The sequence below is a fragment of the Sarcophilus harrisii genome, chromosome X (genome assembly GCF_902635505.1).
Source record: "Sarcophilus harrisii chromosome X, mSarHar1.11, whole genome shotgun sequence".
Taxonomy (NCBI): Eukaryota; Metazoa; Chordata; class Mammalia; order Dasyuromorphia; family Dasyuridae; genus Sarcophilus; species Sarcophilus harrisii.
The window spans coordinates 4,007,728-4,020,080 of NC_045432.1; the positions used below are offsets into that span (position 1 = coordinate 4,007,728).

Below are 12,353 nucleotides of genomic sequence, written 5' to 3' on the forward strand. Positions count from 1 at the left end.
CCAGGGGGAGGGAATCAATATCAAAGGCCTCATTGTGGAAAACCTAAGACCTGAGTCTAGCAACATCACACACATACCTCTCCAAGCCCATCAGCCCTTCTATGATTTAGATGACACAATTTCAAGAGCTTTCATCGCAATTCAATAGTGAGAGCAGCAGAAAGGATTTTACATATGGTATGTCATTTTATTCAACAACTGAATATACTATCACCCTCCTAGTTAGGATCACCACAGAACTTGAAGTTTTGCCTGTTTTTTTCATCCTTCATATCTCAAGCTAGTATGTATACCACATAAATTCAGATTTATAGACATAAGAAGCATTTCTCAATTGGTATGTAGTCAAAGGATATTAACAGGTGGTTTTTAGCTAATCAAAGCTATTTAGATTCATATGAAACAAAATAGTCTAAATAACTACTGATGAGAGAAATGCAAATTAAAACAAGTCTGAGCTGCTCCCTCATACCTGCCAGATTGGCAGATATGATAGAAAAGGAAAGTGACAAATGTTGGAAGGGATTTGGGGAAATTAAAACATTAATTTACTATTGGTGAAGTTGTACACTAATTTAACCATTCTGGAGAGCATTTGGGAACTATGCCCAAAAGGCTATAAAACCATGCATAATTTTAGACCAAGCAATACCAATACTAGATCTGTATTTGAAAGGGATAGAAAGCTTTCAGGGAAGGAAGGGGAAACTAACCATGTTTTCAAAAATAATTTTAACAGCTCTTTTTATGGTGGCAAAGGACTGGAAATTGAGGCGATATCCATCAACTACAGAATGACTGAAAGAATTGTATATTATTGTATTGGAATACTATAGTGCGTTAGGAAATGAACATTATGTTCTCAGGGGAAAACATGGAAAGACTTACATGAACTGATACAAATTCAAATGAGCAAAACCAGAACACTGTACACTAACGGCAATATTATATGATGATCTATCATGAAAAACTTGGCTATTCTCAGCAATACAACAATCCAAGTTAGTTCTGTAGGATTATTAATAAAAGGTGCTCTCCATCAACAAAGAAAGAACTGGTGGACAGTACAAACAAATTAAAGATATTTTTTCTTTATTTTTCTTGGGTTTTTCTCTGTTTACTTTCACAGAATGATTTACATGGAAATGTATTTTGCATGACTGCACATGTATAATCTATATCAAATTGCTGGTCTTCTCAATTTGAGGAAGAGGAGGAAGAGAGAATTTGAAATTCAAAATTCTGGGGTTAAAAAGTTAAAAAATTTAAATGATGTCAGGGAAAAAGTATTAAGTTTTTTCTTTCTTTTTGGTAAAATTGAGAGGTTAATCAGTGGAAAAGCTTGGGTAAATAACACAGAATCATACAAATAAATTAGTGTTTAATAAATCCAGCAGTAGGCTCAGGTCAGTGAAAAGGGTATGTGGGTTGGGACAGAAGAAGACATACAGTTTGATTTAAAAAAAAAAAAGATAGAATAAGGGAAAAGCAATTTGCCAGAAATCTGACAGGACAGGAACAACAAATACCACCTGTAAAGTTAAACTACAAAGAGATACATGGATTAAGTATAAAAGGGGCAACAATAGCAAATTAGAGGAGTAAGGAGGAATTTACTTTTCACATCTATGGATAGGGGAAGATGTCATGATAGAAAACATGGAGAAGATCACAGACAATAAAATGAATAATTCTGCTTCTATAAAGCTAAAATGTTTTTGCCCAAACAGATTAAATACAGTTAGAATGAGAAGGGTAATAGTTAAGTGAGGAAAAACATCTTTGCAGGAAAGTTCTCTAAGGATTGATAGTCAGGTAAGACATGGAAGGAACTGATTCCAGTTTCCAAGATTAAGAGCCCTTCCCCAATAAGTGAAAGAATAGGGATTTTTCAAAGGATGAAATCCAACCTATCAAGAGCCCTATGACAAAATACTCCAAATCCCTCATAATGAGATAACTGAAATTAAAACAATTCTCTTCTTATAGTCTGTAAATCATACAGATTTTCTGGGTCAGGGATAGTCTCTCTTTTTGTTCCAAAATGAGGAACATGGAAACGTTGCATTTACTAGGTGATGGTTGGAACCAGAAGAAAAACAAAATTAAAGAACCTCAAACAAAAGAGAACACATGGAGAATAGGATGGGATGAATTCCTATACTGTCTCCTCTGTCCCTAGCTCCAAGACTGAACGAAGGATGGAAAAGTCCACCTGAGGTGGGGTGAGAAGAAGTGTCCCTAAAGGCTTCTCCCTGTTGGCCTCCACCTTACCACAACCCACCATACTGACTGCCACCCAAACCTAAACATTCAAACAGAGGCCTGGGCAGGCAAGAAGCACCAGGGAGGAGCAGACCTGGAGGAGGAGGTCCACACAGGTAAACACATGGACACAAACACCCATACATAAGCACACATATGGTCCTGTCTAAAACACAGCAGAGGCATAAAAAAGGTATTAATATTCATGACAACCTCCATTCATGCCCACATCTATCCATTCAGTAATTAAAACAAAACTAATTTGGTGGGGGAGGGGAGGTTCAGGAGAAGGTTGAAGAAGGGACAGAAGAGAATAAAATAGGGGGAATGAGGGAGGTGGGGCAGGATGGGGAGTGCCAGGAGGGAGGGCTTACCTCACACGTCTAAGCAGATAAGTGCAGGAACTTCTGTGTCTGTCAGGCAGGGGTGGGGGTCTTTGTGATGGCTGATGTAAAGGGGAGGGGACTGGGGGTAGGCAAATTTCCAGCTGCACACAAATCCCTTCCAGACTCAAGAGGGAAAGGGAAATCCCTCCTCCTCCTCCATCTCTGACAGAGAAGACTGCCAGCAGGGCTGGTCTCCACCTAGAGAAAAAGGAGGGGGGAGAAGAGAGGGGAGGGGGCTATATTCTGGCAGGCCCAGGGCACTGGAAAGCCACCCCCCCATCATTTCTCTCAACTCCCATCTCCCAGCCTGGTGAGGGGAGGGTGTCAGAGTGCATCTTCTACTCGCAAAAGGGCCTGGGGTTGAGCAGGGTCACAGGTTCCTGAGGGCAACTGCTGAGGCTGGGGGGGGGGGAGTTATTGAGCTCAGCTTGTGGTTGTCCAAGGTCATTCCATTTATGGAACACAGGGACAGCAGGGGGGCAGAGGATCTGTAGGCTCCACAGAAGGGAAGAGCCCAGTAGCTACAATAGCCTCAGAGTAAAGGAGGAAGAGGGTGGTCTGGGAGAGGGGCTGAGCTCACCCTCCTTTCTCCAAGAAGTAGGAGACAAAAGCAATCAATGGGCTGGGAGAGACATGTATGCATGTCTGCCCCTGGTTATGTCTGAACTGGAGGAAACCGGAGGGAATTGCTGCTGGGCAATTCCCCCATGGTATAAAGAAAAGGGCAGACAGAAGCCTGAGGATTCTCTCAGGATCCAGGATGCTATCTTACCCACAAGGAGCATCGCTGAGGGGACCCATCAGACCTCAGGGGGTCCAGGCATCTAACCAGCAGCCCCTAGAGGCTCTCAGAAACTTACCTCAAGAATGAAGACCTGAAGTGACTCAGTACACACAATAAATACAGGCAAAAGATGTTGGAGGATCCAAGGTCAGTCCAAAAACTGTCTCCTATGTCACCCCTGACCCAAGAAGCTGAGGAGACAAATGGCCATGTCCTGCTACTTGGTTGACAGAGAAGAAGCCATGTCAGAGATTCACTAGTAGGTGAATCCAAGGGAAAGGGTGAGCAACCAAGTCTAGTGGCTGTACTCCAGGAAAAGTGGAAATACTGCCACAGACTAGGACAAAACTTGGAGCAAAAATGTACTAGAAGAGGGCTGGTCTGAGCTAGGAATGATATTTGTTAAATACCTAGCCAGTTTTGAACAAAACTTTACAATGTCAAATCAGGAAAGCCCAAAGCTCAAAGTAAAATTAAGCCTGGGCTATACAAAAATCAGATAGTGAGGGAGACTCTAGATATATCTTTGTATAAGCAGTAGAGTTGATTCTCTAATCTGGCTCCTCCTCCAACTCTTTGTCCCACCACTATTCTAGCCATTGGACCATGGCCTCCACCCCAAGCCAAGCCTCTCCTTCCAATCTCTTGTGTGTGTGCTCTATCTGCTGCCTCACTTCCCTCTTCATCCAGTCCTTACCTTAAACCACCAAATGAATCCAGAGGATCATAGACTTAAATCTCCAGTGCAAAGCACTCTGAGTCCACCTTGTCCAATCCCTTTATGCTACAGAGGAAACTGAAGCCCGGGGAAGTAAAGGGGCTTGTCTTACATCTCACTTAGGCTCAGAGATCTGGAAGCAACATTCAAGGTCAATTAGTTGAAACTTCTCCTTTTATAGAGGAAAAAACTGAAGGCCAGAGTAGTGATGGGAGATATGTGAGGTCACACTTCCAGGGAGTGTCCACAGCTAGGAAGGTAGGATGTGAAATCAGATTTTCCTATTTCAGAATTCAGCAGTGTGTCTATGAGATTGTGCTGCCTCTTTAACTCCCATATCACTAGACAACCCTCATCTGTAGAAGACTGGAAGGATGAGAGGTAAGTTTATTTTTTTAAATGTTAAAAGTCATTACCTAAAAGGATCCAGTTTCACCACATGAACATTTGACAGCATTCTTGTTCACATCCTATTCTCCCTCTAAGGTGAGAAGATCTTATCTCAGACTTACCTTTTGCTGAAATACATTTTCAAGGTTTTACACGCCATCTAAGCTTAGACGAGATATTATCAAAGATAAATAATATCACTTCAGCACCAAAGACCCTGGAAAGCTCTGCTGGGCATGCTCTCTGTAAGCCACCTACTCTAGTAACACTCACCTAGGCATCAGAGGGAACCAGTGGGAACATGGCAGCACAACCACAGGCAGTTGGATGGCTCAGTGGATTGAGTGCTGAACCTGAAGTCAGGAGGGCTCGTCTTCAGGAGTTCAAATCTGGCCTCAGACACTTATTAGTTGTGTAATTCTGTGCAAATCACTTAACACTCTTTGCCTCAGTTACTTATCTGGAAAATAAGTTGGGAGAGGGAAAAGGCAAACCGCTCTAATATCTTTGCCAGGAAAATCCCAATTGGGGTGACAAAGAGTCAGACACAACTGAACAATGACTCAAAATTGTCAGATGTGCCCTGACCCACACTGGTCATCTGTCATCCCCATAGACAACAATGTATCCTGTATCATCATCAAAGAAAAAAGATAGATCCTTTATGAAAAGAAGCTCACTTTCCTGAAAACCCCATTCTTCCTACAGCTATATTAATAGAATAATGAAAGGCATGGCACAAATGCCATTTCATTTCCATTTCCCAATCTGAAAATGTTTGACAGTAAATTGGTAAAGGGCTGGTGCTAAGTTCATTTCACTTCCAAGTCCTATGTGTGAGGACTGATGTCTACCATTGTTTCTCCACTGGATTTGATCCATGCCTCTTACTTCCCTATTAAAACTGCAATTAATTTGCAAAAAAGTCAGCAAAACTACTCCTACAGCCCCAAGGTAATCTTTTTATACTTCTCTAATTAACTCTCTCTCCCACTCACCACAATAGTTCTTCAAAAAGTTTTCATCCCTCCTCAAAACTCCCATGACTCCTTCCCACAACACGTCCCCCACCTTCTCTGCTAAGAACCTTGCCTCATATTTTAGTGAAAATATGGAGGTCATTCCCTGAGAGCTCCCTCTTATTCCCTCCTCTTCCACTGATATCACTCGGATGTTCTCTGCCATTGTCTCCTCTGCCCCGTCTCACACAGAGAGATGGACTTACTCCTTAGTGAGCCAATTCCTTGGATACTTGCATAAGTGGTCCCCTTCCAACCCATTTCCTCCAGCAGACTGCTCCCTCTTTCATCCAGTTGTCTCACTTCAATATCTTCTTGTGTACTGGATGCTTCCCTCTACTTATAAACATGTCCATCTCTCCCCCACCCTTAAAAACAGCTCTGGCTAGATCCATTTCTCCCCTCTGATCATCATCCCATACAACACATCTCTTTTGGGGTGAAACTTCTTTAAAAGACCATTTACAAAAATCAGTTCTATATGCTTAACTCTTCTTCATTCTCTACTGTTTACCTTATACCCTCAATTTCATCCTGTGACTTCACTGTAATTTATCTTGCTTTCCCTAATTAGATCTGAGACCTTTAAGAAAAGACATAGTCTTTGGCTTTTCTTTTTCTTCCCAAAGCTTGGCACTTTGTAGACACTTTATGAATTTGGCTAAATTGCTAAATGACTAATTATTTGACTAAATAACTGACACATCATACTTTTCTTCATCTTCAGTCTTTCTCTTCCAACTGAACTAACCATCCAGTACCTCATCACTTAGTACAGTTCTGTGCACTGAGCTCAACAAATACTTTTTTCCTGAATTCATTCATTTATAGCTGGGGCAGAACAGGGATCTCTTTAAATAGGAGATGGGTTTGGGGTCCATAGTAATCAGAAGCCTCCACCAGTTTATCTCTGGAAAACTTTGAAAGACATTGTCAAAAACATCAAGAAAATGCAAGTGGGATGAGAACTTTAGTGGATGTGTTGCCATGGCCACCCTTTCCCTGACTATTTGGCAAATAATAAAAAGAATGCTTAGGAATAGTCCTTCAGGACATGCTTTGCTTCCTTCACAGTGTTGACAGGTTCAGAGTGGTGGCTATTGCCTTTCAAAGGCAGTTGAGGGAGAAAGGGGTGCAGAATGTGGCAAGCAAATCAATACATCATTCCCACCTTGTCCAGTGTCTCCCCACAGACCCAGATAGAGACGAACCCCTGCCCTGAATGCCAGAACCTTGGCAAAACCAGACCCTTTTAAGCCACCAGCCCTGCATTCAGCCTGGCTGGCTCAGGTATCATGGAGGGGAGAAATCATTGGAAAGACAGAGCCCACCTTCCTCATCTGTATCAGAAACAATGGCTGACCAATTGTTCCAATGCACAAAAAACCACAGCAAAGTCTTGCAGTGACAGCATTCTCTAGCCCAGCCAGTCTTCTTCCTTCTCTCACAACCATCACTGGGGGAAGTATGTCCCATAGAGAAAGGGCCAGCAGCTCCAGTAAACTGCCAACCAGGTGCAACTCACAGGATATGGAGGGCAGGCTAGCTGAAGAAATAAAACCTGGGGAGGGACGGAAGCAGTCCAGGCTTCACTTTACTTTAGGATTCTCCCAATCGATCTGGGATGGGTGTTTTTGAATCAAGTTTACTCTTTTTGCAAGATCCATCCATTGCTCTAATCCCTGACTTCTGTCTGATCCATTTGACAAAGACCCACCCTCTATACATCTGAAGAAGCTGCAAGGGATTCTGGAGAAGACTCAGCGTAGACATCCTTCATCTCCTCATCCTTGGACTACTTCAGTAGCTGCTGGGTTGACTTCCTACCACAGAAGTCTGCCCACTGTAGTCTATCCTCCAAGCTGCTGCCAGAGTGATCTTCCTAACACCTTGTCACACCCGCCACCCCAAGATGTCCTAGCAGCTCCCATTCACCTAAAGGAATAAATATGAAATCCTCTGTTTGGTATTCAAAGCCCATCACAAGCTGCTCCCATCTGGGCATTCCTCCCATACCTACACTCTTCCTGCAGACAGCCTGTGATCCAGTGACCCCCCTCCTCCTAATTGCTATTTACTCTGGACACTCCATCCTCCATCTCTGGCCATTTTCAAAGGCTGCCCCTCCTCCCTGCAATGTTCTCCCTCATCATATCTGCCTCTTGTTTTCCCTTACGTATTTCAGGTCCCATTTAGAATCCCACTTTCTACAAGAAGCCTTTTCCTGGCCTCCTTACCTCTAGAGCTCTTGTTTTCTAGTTTATTTCCAATTTATCCTCTCTGTGGTTTGTTGGTACTTCAGCTGTTTGTACATTGTCTTCCCTAGTAGAATGTGAGATCTTTAAGAAAAGAGAATGTCGTTTGCTGTGTTTTTTTTTTTATTCCTTAGTGCCTGGCAATTAGTAAGTCCTTCATAAATATTTGTTGAAAGAATAACTGAGACACCATAATTTTCTTCCTCTTCTGATCTCATGAATTTTAGCCTCTTGACCATCCAGTTCATCTTATCAAGATATTTTCCAGCTCATTAATATTTCCTCAGTAGACTGAAGGCTCCTGTGTTTTGCATCTACTTGCAACTACAACAATAATCACAGTGTCTATCATATAAAAAGTGTTTAGAATTTGGTTTTTGATTAATAATATTAAGGGTTTATATAATAGTGATTTCTCCACTGCCAGACACTACTATTTCTATAATCTGAAAAATAGTCACAGAGAAGTTGACTTGACAACTCCAGCATCTCAAATTCTCATCCCATTTTATTTTTATGATATTCTTGAAATTGCCTTTCAATATTTTCCAGAGAATAAATGGTGGGAGCTATTGATTACTGAACAGTCCCAAACCCATCTTCCATTCACATATTTCTGAGTAGACACACTAATTAATAAAAGCAAATAGAATAAGGAGAAAACGGTTTGGCAGAAATTTGATAAATCCTCAACATCTCACACCGAATATAAAATTAAAGTACAAATGTATATATGAATTAGATGCAAAAAGGTAATCAATATCAAATTAGAGGAGCAAGTAGAAAATGACCAGTCACATCTATATATAAGGGAAGAGGTTATGACAGAAGAAGCATCAGAGAAAACCACAGAAAATAAAATGGATTAATTGTACTTCTATAAAGTGAAGTGTTTGGGGGTAAATAGATCTAATCCAGTTAAAACCAGAAGGGAAACATAATTGAGGAAAAACAGTTTTGTAACAAAGTTCTCTGAGGACTGGCACATCTGCAACACATAGAAAGAACTGATTCCAAGAGTAAGTTTCCAAGATTAAGAACCATTCTTCAACAGGTCAAAGAATGTGAACGGGAAGTTTTCAAACAAAGAAATCCAAGCTATCTACATGAGAAAATGCAACAGATCTCTCAAAAGGAGATTAAGCAATTCCTTTCAGGCACTAAATCATAGAAAGATGAAGGTTCAGGAACAATTCTCCAATTTTGTTCTGAAACAAAATACTTGGAAAGTCCCCTTCATCAGGTGCTAGTTGTAACCAGAACAAAATATAATTATATCATTAAATTAAAGGATACTAAATAAAAAAGACAATAGAGACAATATGGAGAAAGGGAGGGGGAGTTCCTAACTTAAAATGTTACAAAAAAGAATGTTGAAAATTATCTTTACACTTAATTGAAAAAAAAATACTTCCAAGGGGGGAAAAAACATTTAAAGGTGAATAATTTTGTAAAAGGGAGATATGTAGAAATAGAATAATCATTCCTTATTTTCCTATATAAGCTTATAAAATTTTTGTAACTGAGATTTTATTACAATAAAATATGCTGATATTCCTATAATTTCCATTTCCGTTCATCTTCAAAACAAGATATTACAATAAATATTGGGTAATATATATTTTCAAAAAAATTTAAGCTGTCTCCTCTCATTACAATTCCAAGGCCAAGCCAAGGATGAGAGGAAGGAAGGCAGAAAGAAAGGTTGGAAAAGTCCATTTGAGGAGTGGTTTGAAGGATACCTCCTCAAAGGCTTCTCCCTGCTGGTTTTCACTGCACCTCAGACCATTACACAACAGCCCCACCCCCAACCAACTAATCCTCCAAACGTAGCCCTGGGCAGGCAGAGGAAGTCCAGGAGGAGCAGCTACACAGAGATTCCTACAGGTTCGTACACCCCCTCCCACACCCACGCAGACATTCTCACACAGAGATTATCCTACGGACATACGCAACATACTCAAAAACAAGGGTGTTGATACTCCCAGGACCTTCCACCCACCTTCCACACATCCTCTTGGACAGAGAAAGAAGCCAATTGGGGAGGGGAGAGGTTTATGAAAAGACGGCAGGTATAGAGGGAAGAAAAAAGAAAAGATGGAGAAAAAGGAGGGGCTGACGCAGGAGCAGGGGAGGGGACTCTTACCTCTCTCACAACCTCTTAGGCAGTAGCAAGATTCTTCGGATTCGTCAATCTGGAAGATGGGGATAATGGAGAGGAGGGGTCTCAAGGAGGGAGGGAAGAGAAGTGAACGAGGGGCAGGCAGACTTTCAACAGTTCTTGTCTCCGCACATCCTCACACAGAGACAAAGGAGACTTACATTTAATAGAAGTTGGGAGGGAGCAGTCATTGTGACGTCACTAAAGGCGGGGCTTGTCTCCTCCCAGAGCAAAGGAGGAAGGGAGAGCAAAAAGAGGAAGGGGTTTTGTGACGTCAAACATAGAGCAATGGGATTTCTGTCCCAATCATTTCTCTTGGCTCCTATCCCCCAGAATGGCTGGGGCGGGGGGACACAGTGCACCTTCCACCTGGAAGTGGACCCAGCGCTGACCAGGGTCCTATGTTCCTGAGGCCAGGCTGCTAAGGAGGAGATGGAGGAAGGGGTGTCCTGGGCATCTGTAAACCACCAGCCCTTCAATGGGTCTTGGATTTCTTTCTATAGGTCCCAGGGCAGAGGAGGAAAAGAGTAGTCTGAGGAAGGGATGACTTTCAACCTCTTCCTTTCTTCAGGCAGGAGACAAAGACCAGAACGGGTGAGGATGGAAACGGGAGCACCCAAGCATGCACAGGCGTCTTTTCCTGCCGTTTCTTTTCAAGGATTAAACCCTATATAACATAAACAAACCCTCCAGAGTGTGGTCGAGGGGAAGCCACATCTTTTTGTGTGGCTCAATTTCCTCTACTTAGTGACTCCATAAATTTCCTTTTAAAACTACTTCAGATTTGGGAATTATTTTTTTCTCCCTCACACTAGATGCCCTACCACTGGTGAATTACCATAGTGGATAGACAACTGGAATTGGAGTCACAAGGCCCAGACTGAAGTTCTGTCTTACTCATTGTGGGACTATAGGCAAGCCACTAAAACTCTCTAAACCTCAATTTTCCTATCTGTAAAATGGAAGAGGGTGCATATAATAATACCTATGCTAAATAAATTAGAGGGTCTTGTAAAGTTCAAAGAAGATTTTTCCAAAGTCCCTTTGAAACCATGACAAAATAAAGAAGTGTTATTATCAACTCTTATTAGTATTAATTCTTAGTCTTTTTGTGCGTACGTGCGTGTGTGTGTGTATGTGTGTGTGTGTGTGTGTGTAGCATGCTTTTCTCTTATTGATTCTCTGCTGGTGGTGGAACCAAGATAGGAAAGTAAAATCAGGGAGTGTCCTGAGCTCGTCCCTAAACCCATCCATATACTTTTAAATAATGACTCTAAAGAATAGGATTCTGGAAAGATGGAAGAGTAGTCAGAAAATTCTAAGCTCTCCAGATTTCCCAAAACAAAATGACACCTCATTTGAAGTTAGAGTGATAAACAAACAAAACAAAACAAAAACAAAAACAAAAACCCAACCAACAAATAAAAGGTTTGGGTTAGAACACTGGTCCTCCTTGGACAACTAGAAAAGATCAGAAGAAAAAACCACAGGATACAGATATAGCCTTATGAAGTATAATGCCTCCTGACTAACTCTCACTAAACAGCTGTAGGAGTACATGGACAAAGGGAAAGGGAAAGGTGTTATGGGGGAAATTATCTCACATAAAAGGGGCAAAGAAAGATTTTACATTGAAGGGGAAGAGGGAGAGGGAAAGAGGGGTGAGTGAACTTTGCTCTCATTGGTCCTGGTTCAAAGAGAGATTGAAATACACACTCAAGTGAGTATAGAAATCTACCTTAACCTACAGGAAAAAAGGGAAAGTGGTGGATAAGAAAGGGAGGGAAGATAGGAGGACTAAATAGTCAGAAGCAAAACACTTTTGAGGATTGACAGAGTGAAAGGAGAAAGATAAGAGAACAGGGGAATGTATAAAATTGAAAGAAATCATAACAGTGAAAAATATTTGAAACCATTTTCTCTCCTAAAAGGTCTCATTTCTAAAACATAGAGAACTGAGTCAAATTTATACAAATAGGAGCTATTCTCTAATTGATAAATGTGAACAGTTTCCAGATGAAATATCCAAAGCTATTTATAGCCATAAGAAAAAATCTCTAGCTCTCTATTAATTGAAGAAATGCAAATTAATACAATTTTGACATACTATTTCATACCTATCAGAATAGTTAATAAGAGAGAAAAGTAAAATGACAAGTGTTGCATGAAATGTGGGGGAAATGACACACTAATGCACTTTTGGCACATGTGAATTGATTCCACCATTCTGTAGAGCAATTTGAACTGTTCTCAAAATTCTTTAAAACCATGTATTCCCTTTGATTTAACAATATCATTACTGGTTCTGCATCTAAAAAGAGATTAAAAAGAAAGAGGACCTATAGGTACAGAAATGTTTCTAGCAGCTTTTTTCT

General features: G+C 41.1%; 1 long non-coding RNA gene across 1 annotated transcript; it reads right to left on the reverse strand.

The window, feature by feature from the left end:
• Nucleotides 1–2,635: 2,635 nt before the first annotated feature.
• On the reverse strand, nt 2,636–10,165 carry LOC116420322. The gene is made up of 3 exons (XR_004230612.1): nt 9,964–10,165; nt 4,817–5,003; nt 2,636–2,849 (listed from the first exon to the last, which is right to left on the reverse strand). It is a non-coding gene; the product is annotated as an uncharacterized LOC116420322 (long non-coding RNA).
• Nucleotides 10,166–12,353: the final 2,188 nt, after the last annotated feature.